At 40.6% G+C, this 23752-nt stretch overlaps 1 protein-coding gene across 2 annotated transcripts in view; it reads right to left on the bottom strand.

Moving 5' to 3' along the window:
- Positions 1 to 23752, bottom strand: part of LOC137267943 (uncharacterized) — an 80112-nt gene that overhangs the window by 48049 nt on the left and 8311 nt on the right. Inside the window, exon 1 of one of the 2 annotated variants that reach the window (XM_067802399.1) lies at positions 18363 to 18516. The exons of the other annotated variant lie outside the window; for it this stretch is intronic. The gene's annotated coding sequence lies outside the window, so the exon portion shown is untranslated. Of the gene's footprint in view, positions 1 to 18362; positions 18517 to 23752 lie in introns of those variants that run through there. 2 annotated transcript variants of the gene reach the window in all.

Below are 23752 nucleotides of genomic sequence, written 5' to 3'. Positions count from 1 at the left end.
TAAAACCCGCCGATTACAATAAGGCGTAGTCTTGGCCGGCCGATGGGATAGGGACTTATGTGGGCATCCGACACGTCACCGTGATCGTGTTTCTTGGGCGCGTCATGTCACGCAGAGCTTCTTGACGTAACAACAAACCCGTCCCTTTGAAGTCATCCACGCGATATGTTTCTGGGGTAGCTTATTCAAGCAGGTGTGACGTCATACGCGTAGCGTTCTTATTAGACTATTCTTATTAGACTAACAGCTAGTCTCTGAAATGAACATATTTTACTGAAAAAAAAACGTTCATAGGGAAAAAATAATGTAATGAAATGGAGCCCTGAGACTTTTTTCATTTTCAGAAGCTATGGAAATCTAGACTTGCCACATTTTCTAGACTTGTGTGGGCTTTCTTGGATATATATACTTCAGGGTCTGTACGACAGACTATGTTCTTATGTGCATGCATGTATAAGCTGGCTCTTCATAACATACCTTGAATTATACCTACATAATTATAAGTGGGACCTACTCCTGCGTGGATGACGCCACCTAAATATGATTATATCTGCAGCATCGGTCCCACTGGCCCCAGCTCAATCATCATAGTGAGGCAGTGTCCTTTTAAAATACATGTAGACAACGATCAACCAAAGTGTTTTTGGTGTTCACTTTTTGCTTTTACAACGCCACAAATGACAAAGTTTCAAAGATTCCTGTTTAACAAAGATTGATCGGTCAGGAAATTGAAAATAACAGAGGTTCAATAACAGAAAATACATGTTCACCTTGCATTGTGCTATTTTTACCATAGACGTGCGGCTGTTTGCCAGCTATCTTGTCCCCGCTGTCGTAAACATTCCGTCTTAGGTTTAGTAGCGAAACCATGACAACTACAAACAATGTTGTTATCTCTCAAACCACCTGCGTAATGAATGCTTCCTATAAACCCAGACTGGCGAGACAGCACCCAGACACGACACCAGCCTTTATGTCCACACCATAGTCAGACACAATAGACAATCACAAACCATCGCCAGCAACACAGAATTATCAACATCAGATATTTACGGAGTTTCAAACCCGATTCGCTCTGATTATATTTCTAGGTTTGAAGGCATTGAAAGGAAAGTCGTAAACGTCAAAAACCTGCATCACATCGGGATTACCTCACACATCTTGTGATACGCCGCGACATAAATGGAATACATCGAAACATATTATTTGTTGGTTTACAAAACTGACTGTAACTGTGGACAATCATATATCGGCGAAACATCAAAACCAATTAATCAGCACCAGAGTCAGGGAGCACCAAGCGTGCACAAACAAAACAGACAACAAATCAGTTATCTTTGAACATGTACAGAACAACCCCTATCAACAAATCGACTTCACCAAACGAAAATTAGCCGAAGCCATCCACATCAAACGACACCGACCCCTGATCAGTTGAGATCAAGGTTATTTATCCCCTCTGCATACGATGAACTCAACCAACCCTAACTAGTTTTATTTATCTGTAAAAACGTATTTGTAAACCCCTACTGGCTTCTACATGTAATCCTTTGTTACTGCCTTGATACTAGCATCTGTACGTAGCTCCGTCACTGTACATCCTAATTAATGTCCTTTTAAGTAAAACACAATTATAACTTATTTCTGACATACAATATACATTGCTGATTGTGAAAATCTAAACAAAATTATAAGCGTACAATCACGAATCAAAAGTGCAATATTTTGTACTTAAGTTTACTTCCCTCGAGACGAAGCACCCGGGAGACCGCACCCGGTCAGGGCAGGTGGGTGTGCACTCAAGTGTAACGAAGACATTTCATTGGCTGGTTCATTTACGAGGCGCAGAACGCTTATTTTGTGTATACTGAGATGATCTGTTTGATTGGCATTACGGAAGTATGGTGATTAAGATTTTTATGGATAACAACTTCTGTTGTCGTATACGATGCGACGTTTCGGTATGGATTTATGTACCGTTGTCAAGCAAGAGTGATAACGGTATGAGAATCCACACCGAAACGTCGCATCATTTACAGTAAAAGAAGTTGTTATCCATAACTAATGTATGTTGAGACGTTTGGTTTTGCAAATGCATCCTCTCTGCACATCCGTTCGATCCACTCAACAAATACTGAGATGGTGAACTACTGCATGGCTGGAAACCGTCGTTTTTTCCCAAATTCAAATTAGAACTTGAAACTGACAGTGTGAATTTCCACCGGTGTGCGTCCGATCCATCCATGCAGATTGTTTGTAGCCAAAGATACAACATGTTATGTGTACAATTATCACACCTGCCTGTCTGTGTAATTACATAATGTGACAGAGACAGAACCCAGGTGCACGAGCCATAAATCAATGTATTCTGTTTATGGTGCATAGCCTGATGGGTGCTAAGTTCAAATTCCATGTGGTCAGTGATTGAAGTTGTGTATTGCATATTGTCATTCGCAGACAGGCAGACACATAACTATATAGGTGTCAATAAAACAGACCTTGAGTTTTGTCAGTGACAGAGACAGCTTGTCACAATCAACACATTTTCTTATTTCAACAGACATGAATTAAAATACTTCAATTTTTAAAGTGAGCAATTTTCAGCAGTGAAATTAGTATTTCTAATACTACACTTTTTTGAAAACTCGGTTTTCAAGTCTGCCTGTTTGGGACAGTGTATATTCATGACTGCAGACGACACCGACGCAGTGTGTCCCCAGTTTGCCAGCAAGTATTGTCTAAAGGTGCCAGATCACTGGGCTGTGCTAATCTCCTACAACAGCAAGTGATGCACTATTTAGTTACTCCTGAGCTGGTGAACAGTTACCTGAACTGACACTAAATTAAATGTTTAAATCATTGTTTATGGTAAACGCACTAGTTAAGTTTGACGTTCACTCAGAATTCTAGGAGGCCAGAATGTACTATACGATGGACACGAATTCGGAGTGAAAACCAGAAGACGAGGGACTGTGCACTGGAAGTGTTGGAATGCTGATAAACAACTTCAGCAGCACCTACAGGAACATCATCCACAGTCATGTTCCATCCTAGAATGCTGAAATCAGATGCCCTCCCTTGACAACTTGAGAACAATACTCAAAGTTGATCACTGAACAGTACCAAGTGTCTTCTAAGAGGAAGTTATTACAGCAAGATTGTATATTTTGGAGTAAATATCAGTGTTATAGTCAATCTGGAATATCTGTGCAATTGTCTGATATATGCAACCCAATAATGATGTGTGCATGTGATATTTTGTATATTGTGATATTTTGCAATGATGTATGTAACATGGTGATAGCGCTAATGCTGCCTAATGGTTGTATTTCATAATATGAATATTTACGACGATGATAATACACCATTCAAAAAGTAGGAGATACTGAATTTACAAGACTGATACGTGCAAATGATCATCAAGCCAGGTTGGATACAGATGGTGTAGAGCAATTAAGGGGAAATGTGACAATTTATTGTATTCCTTTGGAAATCTTTAATCTTATGCATATATATTACCTTTTCTCATATCTGGCATTGGCTATTGGTATGTTTTCAAAATGGAATACCCTATACTTTTGTGAATGGTATATATGTTGATATGAATGAATGAAGTGTTAACTTTATTGGTAGCCTAATTACCCCGGGTCATATTACACAGGGAACAACTTGCCCTGAACACTCATTCATGTGGGTCTTCTAATCCCAGGTAATCCCCTGCTGGCTGCTAGCTAACAGGGGGTACACCGCAAACGCAGACCCAAGATGCTTGTAATCACAAGATGCAAAACATCTCTTGTTCTCCAACTTCGACCGAAGCGATAATCCTTGCACGCATCACTTGCTGTGTTTGTAAGAGTCGCCATCCCTGTTCAAGCCGCGCGGACCTAATCACTATAAGGCGCAGTGCAGCTGATAAAACCACCTCCACCCAGCCTTGGAGAATATTAGTGAATCGGTTGAAATGCGATTTCGCTGATTTTTCTTCTTCTCGTTATTTTTGAGCTGTGTAAGTTGAATTTGCATTTTTGATAAATTGTTTCCGAAAAGTACTAGGATCTGCAAAGTTGTGTTTTGCGTTGCATGTGACCTTTAAACATTATTTCTTAGTCCACTGATGAAAATTAGGACCAAAGAGTGAGCACAGTTTCTTCCTCTACAAGCTAACAACAAATGCCACTTTTAGTGGTTTAAAGGCGCAGAGCATTCCGCCCCCGAGCTTTTATGATAATTGTGTTATAATAGTCTGTGTGTCAGTTTTAGAAAGGCTGTCTAAATGTCGATGTATTTCCGATCAAACGAAATATGACGTCAGATAAACGTTCACGCTACTATTGACTACGTTTTAAGGACTCTTATAACAGTCTTCCTTCGTGTCCCATGAAAATTGCGTACACTCTATTTTTGTCCATTATCAGGAGAGTTTGAGGCCATTGTACGTATAATGCCTCTTTACTGTGTCACCGTGATGTTGGCCTATAAATAGGCGCTGTTTCACAATGTCATTTCTGTTCCGGTCTCAGCCATAGCTCTCCCTGGTTAGCTTTAACTGTATCATTCTGGCACAATTTTGCATCTAGTCAAAGAACTTATTTTTCAACGTATATTTAACTGACCATGAAGTAATAGAACGATATATTCATATTGACAAACGGTATTACAGGAACATGGTGTTGTGTAGCGATATGCTCTAGTTCTCGTACAGTATTATAGAAACACGGTGTTGTGCAACGATATGTTCTAGTTGTCATGCAGTATTATAGAAACACGGCGTTGTGTAGAGATATGTCCTGGTTGCCATTCAGTATTACAGAAACATGTGAATGTGCAACGATATGTTCTGGTTGTCATGCAGTATTATAGAAACACGGCGTTGTGTAGAGATATGTCCTGGTTGCCATTCAGTATTACAGAAACATGTGAATGTGCAACGATATGTTCTAGTTGTCATGCAGTATTATAGAAACACGGCGTTGTGTAGAGATATGTCCTGGTTGCCATTCAGTATTACAGAAACATGTGAATGTGCAACGATATGTTCCGATTGCTATTTAATATTACAGAAACATGGTGTTGTGCAACGATATGTTCTGGTTGTCATACAGCATTATAGGAACATGGTGTTGTGCAACGATATGTTCTGGTTGCCATGCAGTATTATAGGAACATAGTGTTGTGCAACGATGTGTTCTGGTTGCCATGCAGTACATGTATTCTAGGAACATGAAGTTGTGAATGTGCGACGATATGCACACTTTTCGAGTTTTTTCTTTTCTTTTTGTTTTGTACTGGTTTGGTTTTTATGATATTTCTCAGACACTTACTATGGATACTCTTAAAAAGAAGAAACGATTGATAATATGTGTATGAATTATGGGCACTCGAAGAACATTTTTTCCATATAGATGCAATTGCGTTCGTTTACTAATGTTGTAAACTGAAACTGCCGTTTAAAATCCGTGTAGTTTTGTTTAGCAGTGTTAAAGGAAATAAAGAGGAAGGTACGGGCGAGTGGTGACAACTATGGGCAATGACAATTACTATAAACGGTCAAAAGGCAGTCGCCATTTTGTTACACTTTTGTCCAATTATTTCAAGATTGAATATGACACCCCAAGAGGACACCTTGCAGTTAGAGATATTTCAAACATGTCAAACGTTAATGTCTTGCCGTGTCTTTGCACATATCTGGGTCTCAACCCGACAGAGAATCTGTGGGATGAACTCGAAAGAAGGCAATTATATCATCATGTACCAGCACAGCTCGCCAACGCGAAGCTTGTCACACCAAGTACTGATCAGAGACTACCTCGCCCCATACCATCCCACCCAATCGGAGGTGTCTTGTGACAGGACATTCGGTATTGCCGTCTGCAGAAGATGTGAATATCACCAGTAGTTCATTATTGTAAAACAAATTGAACGAAATATGCACAATTTGAATAGTGTAAGATCTTTCAAAATAAAGATGAGTTTCTTTGCACATCTTTGGAACGTTAAAGTCTATATGCGTCCTGATTGTTGTGTCATATAGGATATACTGTCATTATACATCATGGCTGTTGTATCATATAAGGTAAAATGTTATAATACACCCGAGTCCTCGAGACAAACACTATATGTCCCACGTGTCGTAATGCCATTATGCATTCATGCTGTCGGTCTCCATGTCGTAACGGCATTATGCATTCAGGCTCTCGTGACAAACACTATATATCCTAATTATTGTAATGCCATCATGCATTCATGCTGTCGGTCTCCATGCCGTAATGGCATTATGCATTCAGGCTCTCGTGACAAACACTATATATCCTAATTATTGTAATGCCATCATGCATTCATGCTGTCGATCTCCATGCCGTAATGTCATTATGCATTCTGGCTCTCGTTGCAAACACTCTACATCCTACTAGTCGTAATGTCACCACATATCCCGGCCTCAACCAACACTTAGTAGTCTATATATTACAAGTCTCTTTGCATATGGCTCTCAATACAAACATTACCATGTCCAACATGGTGCAGACTCGTTATTCATCATCACATGTTCTTGTGTAACGTTATAATATGCTATTTTACCACGACATTAGGAATAAACTATAATATGAAGGGTCATATTATGTACAGACCTTTGTATCATGCGTAGTACATGTTGTAAATCAAGGTTGTAAGCTGGATCCATGCCATATGTAGCGCATGATTTCACATAATAATGTATACCTTTTGCCATGTATTTCATGCAGTAGTGTCCACTATATATCAACTCCTTTCCTTGTGAAATGTTTCGCGTGAGTGGCAGCCGTACTTTAATTTGTTCCATTTTGCTGCCAAGCTGACAGTGGGCTAATACTAAGGTTCTGTACATTGTCTTGCACTGAAAATTTTAAAGCTAAACATCGGATGCTAAAATGACAGTAATCGTTGTTGTGCATGTATTAAATGGGGCTGGTCACCGCATGCGGTAGACAACAGTTCCGAACACATGCCATCACTTGCTAAGTCCATACACACTCGGAACATCCAGAGAGCCATTATCTCCTTAAACCCATGAGCGATAAGTACCACCCATTTATATCACGCTGAACATAGAGAAAGCTGACAAAATGTTCAGTGATCACTAAAATCATTCAGAGATCACAGTGTTAGGCAAAGGACAAAGAGACACATGAATCTGAATCGGTCGAATGTTTAACCGGGCATGTGATGATAATATGATTTGTACTGCCGCACTTTGGGCTAAAGGTAGAAGGAGGTTTGTAACCTAAATGAAACGATTCAAAATTTTACCTTGGTACAGAATAGAAAAGATTTAGAAACTAAAACTGGAAAACGTCTAATTTCTAAACTTGTACTAAATGTGAACGTATATTTTCCGAATATTGGACCAAGAAATCCCACTATTTATGTCATGTACTTATGGAGTTGTGAAACTAAAAGTAATTATGCAACAACCCAACATACATGAGAGCTAATATAAGCTGCATGTTCTGTTGTGAATGGCGTTAATTCTGTATGGAATAGGTAGTGACTTTCACCTACTGTGAATGTTCATATTCTGAATTAAGATATACATTTGGTCTGTCAGAGGAAACTGGCAACTGTCTCCCTAGTTACACGACGTTGAAGCTGACCAACCCTATTAGTTGAATGAATTAAAGGGAAACTAAAAATTGGTATATTTCTCCTCAATGCCTGGGGATAGGCTCTGACAGCGTCTTAGTTTTCACAATAAAGAAACCCCACCGATGCTTCGGCAGCTGTGTACGTCATTCACGGTTGTACAGCCTTGGTTGAAAGAAGCATGTATCTATGTGGTTCGCGGCATCATCAGTACAACCTGGTCTCACTGCTGCATCTAAGATGAGTTACATCATGGGCTACCAAACACGATAGATGTATATATACATCTAGCACACAAATAGCACACGAATACTTAAAGGTGTGCCATAGTCGTCGAAACATGCTACAGTGTAATTATTATCCTTAGCATACCGCTAATGAATGTCGGGGGAAAGCATTGCTGCTTGGGAAAACGCAATTTCCAGCGATTCGTAATGATAAATGTCAAAGGTTGCAGCTGATAAACACGTGAATCTATGAGGTTTAATTGCAACTGTTGCATCACCGGAGTCCGTCTCATGAACTCACACACCTTTGATTTACTGTCACAAATCCATTACAAGTTCTGACCGGCGCTAGAGTTTGTTGTCAGTGACTCAAAGTAGAGTTAATTAAATTACTGTCTCGGTTGATTCGCCTTCCGATATCACGTGATACACCTTGACCTTTGGTCAGGTACAACATGAGTTACGTAAGTTTCCCACACAGATGTGATAATCCGGAGTCATAACTACGGAGTCATAACTGCGGTGCACAACAGGAACACTGCGCCAGAATTACAACTTCATTTAATCTTGGAAATTAAAAAATGAATTATTAATGACCAATTGAGTCGCACGTAAGGGTGTTGTTTCAACTGGAGGCATGCAGGACAGCCGTACGTGCGAAGTGGTGTTGGGTCACTGACCTGTATATACCACCCACCAGCCCATCTACCCATCTACCCACCCGCCCATCTACTCATCTACCCACCCACACACCTATCCATCTAATCATGTACCCACCTACAAACCTATCCATCTACCCACTCACCCATCTATCCACATACCCAACTATCCACCAAGCACCTTCTCATAATGTCAGTCTAAATATCTCAGTGAAGAAGATTATTTACTGATACGCCGATGAGACGTAGTTTCAGCGTCATGTCAATACGGGCATGCACTTCCTTGCAAATTACCTGACATGAAAATTATCCCATACCCAATAAATCATAGCACTCGTTCTTAACAACATCGCCTAGTATCAGTGATACCCCTCATCCTTAACAACATCGCCTAGTATCAGTAATACCCCCTCATCCTTAATAACATCGCCAAGTATCAGTGATATCCCCTCATCCTTAACAACATCGCCTAGTATCAGTGATATCCCCTCGTTCTTAACAACATCGCCTAGTATCAGTGGTACCCCTCGTTCTTAACAACATCGCCTAGTATCAGTAATACCCCCTCGTTCTTAACAACATCGCCTAGTATTAGTGATACCCCCTCATCCTTAACAACATCGCCTAGTATCAGTGATATCCCCTCGTTCTTAACAACATCGCCTAGTATCAGTGGTACCCCTCGTTCTTAACAACATCGCCTAGAATCAGTAATACCCCCTCATCCTTAATAACATCGCCAAGTATCAGTGATATCCCCTCATCCTTAACAACATCGCCTAGTATCAGTAATACCCCCTCGTTCTTAACAACATCGCCTAGTATCAGTGATATCCCCTCGTTCTTAACAACATCGCCTAGTATCAGTAATACCCCCTCGTTCTTAACAACATCGCCAAGTATCAGTGGTACCCCTCGTTCTTAACAACATCGCCTAGTATCAGTGATACCCCTCATCCTTAATAACATCGCCTAGTATCAGTGATATCCCCTCATCCTTAACAACATCGCCTAGTATCAGTGATACCCCTCATCCTTAATAACATCGCCTAGTATCAGTGATATCCCCTCATCCTTAACAACATCGCCTAGTATCAGTAATACCCCTCATCCTTAATAACATCGCCAAGTATCAGTGATATCCCCTCATTCTTAACAACATCGCCTAGTATCAGTAATACCCCTCATCCTTGATAACATCGCCTAGTATCAGTGATACCCTCTCATTCTTAACAACATCGCCTGGTATCAGTGATACCCTCTCATTCTTAACAACATCGCCTAGTATCAGTGATGCCCTCTCATTCTTAACAACATCGCCTAGTATCAGTGATGCCCTCTCATTCTTAACAACAACAACCAGTAGTTCAGTAGTTTTGATGATATTGTAATTAATCGAAAGTAAATGAGGAAGGAATGTTCTTGATAAAGTTTCGTGTGTCAGTGTCGGGGAGCAACGAGGCTAAAGCAGGAGACCAATCTGCCCGCTAATCATCATATGATTAGACTAAATAAAACGTCCCCGATCTGATAATCTCAATTCAATTTGCATCGACTTTTACTGACAATTCTCGGCTTGCTTTAAACATTGCCGCATCGGTTGTACTTTACCCTAATACCGTCACTCGCAATTCATTAATGGCGGAGAGGCGCGGGGAATCTACGAAACACCAATCGCTGGGAACTGATGACAGCATCTGCAGCTTTCTCGGCGACTGCAGAAGACTGAGAGGCCATGTTGGAGTATTACGCTGACTGCAAATGTCTCCCTCACCGCCACCATCCTCGGTCCATCCCACCACACACACAAACGAACACTCTCTCCCTCTCTCTCTTACTCTCTCTCTCTCTCTCTCTCACACACACACACACTTTAACACTATTACTAACATTACCACTAACTCTAACACTAACACACCTCCTACCCATCTCCTTCTGTTATCAACCCAAACACACTCACACACAACCTTACAAACACGCACTACCTCACATACATACACCGTTTAATGCAGGTGTGCACTCTGCCTTGCAGCTATTCGGTTTCAATTACCCTGGTATTTCCACACTCATCGATCGATAAGAATGATAACATTCTGCCTCTGAATCAATGTAATCCCACTGTAGCTCGTGCTCAAGTGCCAAAAGCGCTATATTCTTGCAGACGACAATAGAGCTGTTTCGCGGCATTTTTCCCAGCACGGCGTCATGGTTTGCGATACAGTTGCCAGCGCATCCGTTGAGGCTGCGTGACGCTTCTGCGATCCTCAAGACCTACAAATCCCATTTGCATCACGAATTCAATTATTCGGCGCGAGGTTTGGCGTGAACTTATCCTGCTTGATCCACAGATGCCCCGCACTCTCCTAGCTACAGCTTCTTTCCTGGCCACGTTTGATGCGTCAAATCGATCGGTACGGCAGGTTGCTTCAAGAAGGATCTTGATTTCGAGAACACGTCATAAAATACAACACGCTGCATGAGTAGACTGACAGACTCGGACTAACAATCCCAGACGTATACAGAGTGTAGACAGGGACCAACGACACCCACACAATCCCAGACATACACAGAGTATAGACAGGGACCAACCCACACCGACACAGTCCCAGATAAACACAGAATGTAGACAGGGACAAACGACACCCACACAATCCCAGACATACACAGAGTGTAGACATGGACCAACCGATACCCACACAGTGCCAGATAAACACAGAGTGTAGACAGGGACCAACCCACACCCATACAATCCCAGACATACACACGGTGTAGACAGGGACCAACCCACACCCATACAATCCCAGACATACACACGGTGTAGACAGGGACCAACCAACACCGATGTACTCTCGATGGATATTTATGCTAAAGGTCACATTCAACGTAAAACACAACATTGTAGATTCTAATATCGTTCGGTATGTACTAATCGAAACAAACCATTATAAATGGCTATTCAGCCTTATTATGAAGTTGAAAAAAGCGCGATGAAAAAAAATAAACAAGTACATAATCAACTCGTTACATAAAAAAACACGCTGATTGTGATAAGCAGACTCTGTCATAGAGAAAACCCAAAGTCTGGTTTATTGACACCTATATGTCTGCCTGCTAATAACAATATGCAATGCACAACTTCAATCATGGAGCACATGAAATTAACACCAATCGGGCTTATAAGCCATAAATAAAGAACCGGCTAAGCGTATCGGCAAATGAACCAGTGGCCAATGAAAAGGCTTCGTTACACTTGAGTGCATTCCCTCTCTGACTGGGTTCGGTATCGCGGCTGCTTCGTTTCAAGAGAGGCAAACCCAAGTACAAAATCTTGCACTTTTGCTTTGCGATTATACGCTGACAATTTTGTTTATTTGGTTTATTTTCTTTATCATCAATGCATTTTATATAAACTAATAAAAAAAGAAACTTCACAAAATGTAATTTTTAAAATTAATAAATAATTTCTCTGTGATGATACCTCTACGTATCCAAATTGGGATCACTATCTTTCGACTCTAGAAACCCATTCATTCGTCATGGAAATAACGCTAGTGCCAAATCAGATGGCAGATTTCTGCCGGCTACACGAACCAGGACTGAGATGTTTGGAGGTCGGCTGTCCTCACAGACCATTCGAAATCGGTTGTGGGCTGCCAATCTCCATTCTCGACGTTCATATCGTGGGCCAACATTGATGCCGTCATCTCCGATGGACCCAGACAGACTGGCATCGAGTCGTCTGAGGATAACTCAGATTCGCGGACGGCACTCATAGAGACTGGAGACGACGTCATGAACGGTATGCCCAATGTTGTGTACAGGAAGTCGACAGATTCGGGGGCGGAAGTTGCATGGTGTGGTGTGCACTGGCATTGGTGAATGCGCGGGGCGGCCATACACAATATTAACTGAGAAAATTCGAATTTGTATTCTTGTGGTTAGTGTTTCGAGTACATCACACAGATTTCAGCAATGAAATACTAACAATATAACCATCTTAGCATCACTTGTTCTTTTATAGTGCCCTGAAGAAAGAATGTGAAGTTTCTTTTTGACTAAGTATAAATCATCAACAAGAGGTTTTAAATGTCTTTTAAACATGTTTGATATTTTTTTTTGTTGCATGTGGCCTTTAGCACACATAAACAGACATCGAGGCTACATCAACCCATGGGCCCCGAGGAACCAGTGAACAACGTATTTACCTTACCGAACACCTCAATGTTAGTTTTGAACAGTTAGAAGCATGGGTATCGGATCGTAAACTTCAGCCAAACTGTGTGAATCCTACACCTTTCTGCATTTTTCGCAGGCATTGTCTTAGTAAAGTCGCAATTCCGGATCCCTTCTTAATATTCACAGGGACACAGGGACTACATTTGAACGTTTCGTCACAATTTATTTATTGGAATGAAAGGCAAATTTTAGTAGCCATCGCGAGATTTTGCATACGGCACAAGAAAAACAGATTTAGAGTTATTTCCCTTCCATCAATTTGCATTGGCACTTGACGTGCCTCATGTGTGATTCAATGATATTCGAGATAAAGAAGGACTACCACAAAGTGCAGAATGAGTTGTCATTGGCAGCAGGGTATATTGCAATGTACCCCGCTCCTGTGAGGTACATTGAAAATAATAGAAGAGCGCTTAGTCAATCAGGAAACGGGATTTATATGTAAGGTAAGATAAATATGTATAGATGCACACCAGTGTTTATCGTCGTGGGTTCACTACCAGGTACCTGTATACGTGTAGATGCACACTAGGGTTTACGGTGTAACAGGCCAGACTTATACCCCTGTCAACAAATCCTATTTCTTCTCTGCTTAGCTGACCAATCAACACTGACGATCACTAAATTAAACACTGTAAATATCAAAAAGATGTTACACGGGATCTCCTCGTTCGTATGGGTAAAGTTATGATTTTATTGTCCTCACACAATTAAACACTCGTTACAGCATTGAAATGGTCTGATACATCTTCCAAGTACAAAGCGTAATCTGTCTTAAATACCCTTACTACTCACTTTTATTTTTTGGGTAGTAACACCAGTCTTTCAAAATTTCTTTTATTCCCCGTCATCAGATTGCATGAATAGGCTGCCATTCACAACCGGAATGTGGACATGAGCAATATGAATACACTATCGAAGCGCCATGAATGTGTAGAGAATGTGGTTCCTAACAGTATATAGACAACTGGACATACACACAATTGGGACGGGGGAATTACAGGCACTCAACGACGCTATGGTTTCTATAAATATCTGAACAGACGAGCGAAATCACCCTCCACTCTCTCGGAAACTCTGTGTGTCCTTCTGTGGTGCTCCGACAGGAGCAATTGTTTTAATTGCAAATGAAATCTGGTTGCCAAGTTACGTGCAACATTATCGGGCAGAAAATTCACCCTACGTCAGCATAAATAATACTCAGAAAGCTGGATCATTCAGTCGTATCATTAGCGAACGGTGATCCCGAGACACATTATTACTGACAGAAGTAATAAATATTCAGCTCATCACGGAAATGCTGCCACATACATTTTTCATCCATTTCATTCATTTTAGAAAATCAATCAGTAATAAATCATTGCCTTTGGCGTGACAAATGATTTATGGGGTAGATGTACAAGTGTCATCAATTCCACTTCGAAGTAAACCTTTACCGACGTCCATTACACTTGGTCTCCAGTGAAGACCGGTCCAGTAGTAAACTAGTAGTCTTCACTATTTGTCACTTACGTGCAGAAAATTTCTGATAGTCGAAATCTTGCTCGGCAGCATTCGGTTTTGGGTCCCAGAGATTTATAACCAACAGAGGATTTGATATGAGACCAAGAGTACTGGACTGCAGGTACAGATGCATTCATACAACGATCATTTATCTCGATCCCAGGAGTAGATATATCAACACAAAGTCATTTGTGGACGATGCAGCGTCATTCATTCACAATCTGGATCCCATGTGGAGATATATCCATGCAGCATCATTCGTGAACAACCTGGGTCTCAGGTGTACATATATCCACGCAGCATCATTCGTGAACAACCTGGGTCTCAGGTGTACATATATCCATGCAGCATCATTCGTGAACAACCTGGGTCCCAGCTGTACATATATCCATGCAGCATCATTCGTGAACAACCTGGGTCCCAGCTGTACATATATCCAATCAGCATCATTCGTGAACAACCTGGGTCCCAGCTGTACATATATCCAATCAGCATCATTCGTGAACAACCTTGGTCTCAGGTGTACATATATCCAATCAGCATCATTCGTGAACAACCTTGGTCTCAGGTGTACATATATCCATGCAGCATCATTCGTGAACAACCTGGGTCTCAGGTGTACATATATCCACGCAGCATCATTCGTGAACAACCTTGGTCTCAGGTGTACATATATCCATGCAGCATCATTCGTGAACAACCTTGGTCTCAGGTGTACATATATCCACGCAGCATCATTCGTGAACAACCTGGGTCTCAGGTGTACATATATCCATGCAGCATCATTCGTGAACAACCTGGGTCCCAGCTGTACATATATCCATGCAGCATCATTCGTGAACAACCTGGGTCCCAGCTGTACATATATCCAATCAGCATCATTCGTGAACAACCTGGGTGCCAGGTGTACATATATCCATGCAGCATCATTCGTGAACAACCTTGGTCTCAGGTGTACATATATCCATGCAGCATCATTCGTGAACAACCTGGGTCTCAGGTGTACATATATCCACGCAGCATCATTCGTGAACAACCTTGGTCTCAGGTGTACATATATCCAATCAGCATCATTCGTGAACAACCTGGGTCTCAGGTGTACATATATCCATGCAGCATCATTCGTGAACAACCTGGGTCTCAGGTGTACATATATCCACGCAGCATCATGCATGGACGATCTGGATCCAAAGTGTAGATATATCCACACAACATCATTTGTGGACAACCTGGATCCCAGGTGTACATATGTCTATACAGCGTCATTAGAGGACAACCTGGATCCCAGGTGTACATGTATATACACAGCGTCATTAGTAGACAACCTGGATCCCAGGTGTACATGTATATACACAGCGTCATTAGTAGACAACCTGGATCCCAGGTGTACATGTATATACACAGCGTCATTAGTAGACAACCTGGATCCCAGGTGTACATGTATATACACAGCGTCATTAGTAGACAACCTGGATCCCAGGTGTACATGTATATACACAGCGTCATTAGTAGACAACCTGGATCCAAGGTGGAGATATATCTATGCAGCGTCAGTTGTGGCCAACCAGGATCCAAGGTGGAGATATATCTATGCAGCGTCAGTTGTGAATGATCTAGATCCCAGGAGGCTATCCACGCAGCATCATTCGTGGATAGCCTAGATCCCAGGTGGAGATGTATATACGCAGAGATCATTTGAGGATGGGCTCGTAGACAGCTTGTACAGGTTTATATGTCTTCATGCATGTATCCCCACGGGTGATTAGCTCCACAGACCAACTGTCGGTACATAGTTGAAGCATCATTTCAAAACAGATGTCACTGACTTTCGCTCTTCTAAGACGCGGTACCGATGAACAGTCCCATTATACATTCAAATTATCACTAGTAAGTTCCACTGTATCCAGGCTATACTGTCCAGTTTCATTGTGTATTCAAGTTGATACTGTCCAGTTGCATTGTATATTCAAGTTGATAGTGTCCAGTTTCATTGTGTATTCAAGTTGATAATGTCCAATTTTATTGTGCATTCAGGTTGATACTGTCCAGTTTCATTGTGTATTCAAGTTGATAATGTCCAATTTCATTGTTCATTATGGTGACAGTGTCCAGTTTCATTGTGCATTCGGGTTGATAGGGTCCAGTTTCATTGTGTCTTTAAGCTGATGCTGTCCACATAATAATATATACTCTCCCATGAATGTTGTTTCAGTGTTCTTCCATAAATCGTCGGTGAACATACTGCAAGCTAACAGAATCAAAATGTTTGGATAGTGTATTGGCCTCGAATGTAATGGGGTAATCATCCTGAATAACCTTGACTCCACTGAGGTTTGTGGTGGGAGCTGTTCAAATGAATGAGTACTTACAGCATAAAGATAGAAAAATCAGGGAATAGTTGTCGGATCCTACTCCCATGCGCATGACGTTGGAGGATAAACTTGCTCACAGGAAGGCCAAGGCATGCCACGACCAACCGCTGAATGGGGATGTCGTGAGTGATCATTGCCATGTCACCGGCAAGTATAAACGCGACTCAGTCTCTACTGCTCTGGAACACGAGTACATGGATGATTGGTCCAAGTTCGATGAGACGATATTACCGTCCATCGGTTGCTTCTACAGCACCTTGACTGACTCGGCCATCACCCCGGATGATTATGCGAACACAATTAATGTGTGGAACTGGGCTGTACTTGAGAATGGACATTCTGCTGCTGGCCCACGTGTCCGATACATTCAGGAAAATCTGCTAAAAAAAGTATGGTCTGGATCCCGCATGGTATTTCACTTCTCCCAGTCAAACGTTGCTTGAAAAACAAAAGCTGGCAAAGGTGGAAAAACTCGACCCAAACTTGATGCACAAGACCAAGTCCATGGTGCACTGTCACAACCTGCAGCTGTAGCTGCCACTGGGCATGAAACTCATGAAAATACGAGCACTTGAGTTCGATCAAAGTCCTTTGAGAGAGCCATACACCGGCAATTTCGAGAAAAAACTCTACAATCTCAAGAACAGTTTGAAAAATTAAATCTGAAAATAATGAGACATGCCCTTGAGGGACCTGTTCCCTTACCCACATTGTGTATGCTACTCAGTTATATAAGACATGGTAGGAGCTTGACTGATGTAGCTCATTGACAACACCCTATGTGACAGCGAACGAACGGATAGTGTCTACATGTGTGTGTGTGTGTGCGCGCGTCTCTCTCTCTCTCTCTCTCTCTCTCTCTATATATATATATATATATATATATAGAGAGAGAGAGAGAGAGAGAAAGAGAGAGAGAGAGAGAGCAAATTTCCTTCTCAATTTCCCTCACAGCAAATGTTTATACGCATTACTTAGGTAACAACGAATTTAATTTGGTATCCTCAAAAGGTATCCTCGGTCACGGTCCATATAGAGCGCCTGTATATAGGCGTCCTATGTGGACACTCTTTTATGAACTTTCGACCCATTTTACATGCAGACATATGTTAAATGTACTCTGTGACACAAATGTCAATGCTTCCGATACGCACTCCATGCTACTAGGCAACGATGATGTTAGTAACTTTGATTGATACCTTTACGATGTGTTCTTGTCAATATGTAGCAAGCCTCTAACTGTTCATCTCCAATGTACATATCCCCTTTAACCAAACATATACAATAGATTAGAGTTTAGTGATTCCCCGTCACTGTTATCTGTCCATAATACCTCACAACATTTTCCTTGACAATGCTGTCGTTCGGTTGGTAGCATTAACACCTCGGACAAGCGTGCTCATGTCATGAGAAACGCAAGCACTCTGGAAGGTTAAGGACACTGCTAAAAGAGTTGTTTGGGGAGACTGTCACAGTGGACTGAGTGTAAATCTCGAGTAATGTCACAAATGTCGTTAAACACTGTTTATGGAATTCTATATTGCCGTTATCACATGGCCAGTGCTCACATAATATTGTACACGGAACGACGGCACTCTGGCATCTATGATACTTTCACAGTAACATTACAACCTTTCACCACACTGACAAAACCGACTCTCTCATGAATAATTGTCAAGTCGGGTTTGACTGTATACACATGTTACTATGTCTTAAATTGAGACTAGTGTATTTTTGCAGCTTACCTTTTCCCAGTAATGTACGTGATCGCTTTCTGACCCCTGTGTTCAAAGTTAAGACAAACACAGAAGAAATGACATCAGTCCCGATAAGCAAGTACACGGGTTTTCCATGGCCGTCAATACAGCGACACACAGTGAAAGAGAGCGGAAACAAAATGTTTGCGAAAGTTTTACCTCCTGACATTTAGGGTTTGAATGGCCTCAGGCACGTAATGCCAACAAAGGTCTTTCATTCCCCTCTCTGGCGCTAATCAGTCAGATCAACACGATCTTTTTAGATGGTTGATTTTACACAAAGGAGGGACAACCACCTCGGTACGAAAGGGAACGATGCATTAGTTTAAGATATATAGCAGCAATTTGTTTATGCCTGGGGTGCACACTCTTATTACATGAGGAGATTGAGTTTCTGAACCTGTGATGAGTATGTTGTTTGTGGACTTGGTGGAATGTGGACATATTGCTGTTTGGAATATCTAGTGTTGTGTCACTTTTATAGGAGATAGAGAACAAGTAAAATAGTAATTAGATATACAATCAAACATATGCTGTGATCTGGTAGTTTAGATCAGTAATACCATCAGGTGTCCCTTCCGTGAAGAGACGTGTATTGCATTGTCAATATTACTGAGTGTGTTTTTGTCTTTTTCACAACTGATGGGAGAATACAAATAAATGTGACAAGTAATGAGGGTCTGATCTAGATGGACTAGCTCGTCAACAGTCCGGTAGGTGTTATATTTGTTGTTGAACGCCTCCTATAAGTTGACGGTACAAATGTCTGAGCACAAGCATTACCCAGCGACACTCCAGATTGTAGACTGCATGTATATCTTCACATATGAAGATGCCTTGATACGATTTGCTAGCTCAATTTAGAAGATAAACAACAACCCTGTCAGCAGTTATAAAGATAAGGGAAGTGGGGATATTGGAAAGGTCGCGATCGGGCGAGGGAGTCAGGTGAGAAACTTCAGTAGGAGCTAGTTACCTACTTTTAAAAAATCAATACTTGCTTGTGAGGCTCTAAACAGGGCACACTGTGCCGACCGTGCAACATTTTATTTTTGGTAGTGTTAAGTCGTGTAAGAATTTGTTTAATTTCATTTTGAAAATTTTCCTCATGAAAGCTTTGTTATAACTATAGAAGTTCAAGTCAGGGTTGGTGTTGGGAGCAGACGACACTTATTGAACGTGTATATGTCGTTACAACAACAGGCACAAATTCACAGCCAACTGATATGTTTAGATAACTGATAATACATCTATGTTGAACACAAGGCGTGGCTTAAAGGTCTGTATCTAAATACAAACTGCTGGTAAGTTTAATTTTATTGTACAAAAATTGATAGGTCTATGTGACAACAAGTATAGAAAACGAGTAAACATACATGCATGTTGTAAATACAGTCACATGACAACTCTATATTTTAAGCTATGAACAGCTAAACACGTAAGCTGTATGTTTGCGATACAAACAATGAGACGGTGATTTCATGATTTAAAACGTTACGTGCGATCAATGGAAGTCGGTGATCTTAATTCAGATTTTTTCATTTCAGTACATTCGTTATTACACATTTCCACTGCCCGACAACATGGCGTTTCGACACAGCCGACTGCTAAGAGGGCGCCTAGCTCTTTTAAAACCAACACGAATATAAGCGCAAAAGGTTTTACAAGCGCAAAAGACTACCTCGTTTCAACCTGTCATCCCGTGTCGCATTCAAAACGACTCGACACTGTACAAATACTTTTAGCTGCCCTTTATTTCCATTCTCTCCACCGCTCGAGGTCCTTTGTGTACGCTGCTCATTATCTTCAAGAGACGTAAGCAACATCGCAAAGTGTCAAACCATCTTAAGTGTGCTGAGCTAACACAGGTACAACTTGAGCACACACGCGGCTTGCACCGTCGCAAGGTTTAACATCCTAGTATCAACGTCCCCTGTATGTCAAACCATCGGTGGGGGTGGGTCGTGTGGGGGAATATATACACACAAGTAAAATATGGAGATTATGACCACGACAAAAGCGCAACGTAAAATAGGGATCAAAAGAAAGTATGTCTTTAACTTAATTTTACTAAATTTTCTATGTATCTATGTCGTAGGGAAATCCCACTGAATTTGTGTTCAGACAGTGCCCAATGTATAATTTTATGTTTCGATATATATTGAAAATTTGAATCGAAATAAAACATTTCATGGCTTCACAAATTGCAGATGCTGATGGTTACATCTTACATATGTTACCTTTGAAAATACAAAAATGTACATCATTACAAACATGGTAAAGGTCGCGTGGATGCAAATTCATTTCATACTTAGCAATCTTCATTGAACCAATACATCTATTCACAAAATCACCCAGTTTTAGATTATGCTACACCATATGCTGCACAAGTTGTTATGGTTGACTAGAAATTATAAAATCTAGTACTAGTTAATTTAATTTATAATTACACGAAACAACAACAGTGTTTATTTTCTTTTCTCCCTCGTTATAGACGAGTGGGCATTGTCTAGCGACATTGTTTACTCAACAGAGCAGATAAATGCGGTCCTCATTCATGCGGACACACTACGTCTTTGTTCCGTATAAACCGAGTACTAAAATCAAACTACATGTTCATACTAATTCTGAGCTATGTGTTATAATGAAGATATGACGATCATTCTAATGACTTATTGTACTCGTCATATTCGTTGTAAAGCAGGCAGTATTCTATTTCTGACTTGTAAATTATCTGTTGACGAATTATTTCATCTGTATTGGGCAGTAACAATTGAATTTCATCTAATTAATATCATATTTAAGTGGAAATGAGTTTGACATTATTCTGTTTGGAAAGAAATCGGAATACATTGAGGCCTTGTTTTGTGTATTGTATTGTACCTGCATTCAGAACAGCCCTAATTTACCTCACACCTAAATAACTGAAAGATGTTTTCACGGATTTAGAACTCAACTCAACAGTATTTAGAAACACAATGTCTTCCTACCACCAACCTGTTCTACCAACAGCTCCCGTGATACATTAATTACTCCCTGGACAACCGTCACGATTACATTTTACATCAGTTGCACTTGTGGGGTCAGCAGGTAAAGTGTGTTGCCATTCCACTGTGTATTTATGTTGATGTCAGTATAATTGTGGCTATCATTACGTAATGACAACAGGGAGGTAATCAATCGGTTCATTTTATTACGATACATGCCGCGAATGTATTATCATTGCTGGGTTTGGGGGCCCAACGCTTAAAACGTCTAAATGCCTTTAAAAGACTATATATTATTCCAGCTAGCAAAATGATAAGTTTTAGACCAATCAGATGTATTGATCATGTGACTCATCTATGTAGAGCAGAGCTGCACATATTGCTCTCGTACCTACGGTACTTACAGCATAGCCAAATGAGATGGAAACATTTCTTTAAGGTTTAGTTTGTGTGAAGGAAACAATTTATACACTAACGGCTAAATATCTTAAGGCTGTTTTCAGTCACTTGTGAAAAATATATGTCTACTTTACTGGGATATTGTACAATTCATGATATTTATTTGTACTGTCATAATTTAACTCGGGAAGTCAGGTGGTACTGCTGATCCCGTTTAGTAAAGCTAAACACATGTTTGTTTAACAGTATTACTTCATGTTTAACTGATAGATGTTCATTCACATTAGATCTGTTCCGACATGGACATCCCAAAGGAGTTGACATCCATTACATGTGAAGGGGAGATACCAGCAAATGAGGCCCCTCTCAAAGGCTGGCAGCCATATCACTTGCAAGTTGGAAGCAGCAGGTACATAACCGACCCAAGCTCAATCAACAGACATGACAGGCAGTATTTCTTGTTAAACTTAAAGGTCACATGCAACGTAAAACTTTACAGATTCTGACACCTTTCGGCATGTACTTACCGAAACACATCATCAAAAATGGAAATTCAACATATAAAGTTGAAAAAAGTGGTTTCAACAGCTGTGCTGCGCTGCGCTGCGCCCATAACGCATGCGCAGTGAATAGGTTCGCGGAGCTTGAAACAGTATGCATGCCCGGAGTATGAGGTCGTGAGCAGTAGTCTAATCTTGCTTATGTACACAAACAAGTAAATAATCTATTCGTTACATAAAAAACTTGTTGATTGTGGTAAGCAGCCTCTGTAACAGAAAAAGCTCAGTATCTTGTTTATTGATACCTACAAGTCTGCCTGCCTGTCTACTGAAGACAACATACAATAGACAGCTTCAATCATTGACCACATGCAATTTGAACTTAACACCTATCAGGCTATACGCCATAAACAAAACAAATTGACTTATGACTCGTGCAACCGAATCCTGTCTCTGCTACATTATGTAATTACGCAGGTGTCATACTTGCACACTCGTTACAGTGCAAGTATGACATGTGATTTTGTTTGACAACGGTATATAAATCCATACTGAAACGACGCATCAACTACAACAAAAAAGTTGTTATCCATAAAGAATCTTACTTTCTTGTGACTCGCCATACTTCTAAAATGCCCATCAAACAGATCATCTTCCTGTACACACAATGAGCCCTCAGCGCATCAGCAAATGAACCGGGCAATCGGAAACCGTCGTTACCCTTGAGTACACACCCACCCGCTATGACTGGGTTCGGTCTCCCGAGGGCTTCGTTTCGAAGAAGTAAGCCCAGTACAAAATATTGCACTTCCCAATCGCAATTGTACGCTTATAATTTTGTTTATTTAATTTTTTTACAAGCAGCAATGTATGTTATATGTCATGTATAAGTGATAATTGTGTTTTAATCATGCTTTATAGTTTGGTTGCATGTGACCTTTAAGTAAACAGATATACTGATTGGGTATCTAAATAATACACCTTAATCATTAAATCTGATTGCCATAACTCTTTAAACTATAGTTAATATAAATATATTTGTTAACCCTTGACTGCTCTTTTCGATCATCGTCATTCGGCAGGCCTTCAGCATGTCTTTTGTATGTGGTCAGTGATTGAAGTTGTGCATTGCATATTGCCACTACCAGACAGACTGGCAGACGTATAATTATAAGTGTCAATAAACCAGACATTGAGTTTTCCCTGTGACAGCGTCTGCTTATCACAATCGACATGTTTTTAATGTAACGATTAGATTATTTACTTGTTTGTATCAGAATCTGCAAATTTCTTTTTACGTTGCATGTGACCTTTAAGATTTATATCCAACTGTACTGAAGTGTTATGTTGCAATGGCAAATATTAAATGCCATTTATGTAAGTTATGTAAGTTTATATTCTTTAAATGCTGATATTATTTTCCATCGTTATCAAGTGTCAAGTGCATCGGTCAGTTGCTTTTTCAGAACCTTATTTGCTACACAATTACCTT

This window comes from Haliotis asinina, chromosome 16 (assembly GCF_037392515.1).
Source record: "Haliotis asinina isolate JCU_RB_2024 chromosome 16, JCU_Hal_asi_v2, whole genome shotgun sequence".
Taxonomy (NCBI): domain Eukaryota; kingdom Metazoa; phylum Mollusca; class Gastropoda; order Lepetellida; family Haliotidae; genus Haliotis; species Haliotis asinina.
Note: the sequence above shows the minus strand (reverse complement) of the source record. Positions and strands in the feature narration are given on the sequence as shown.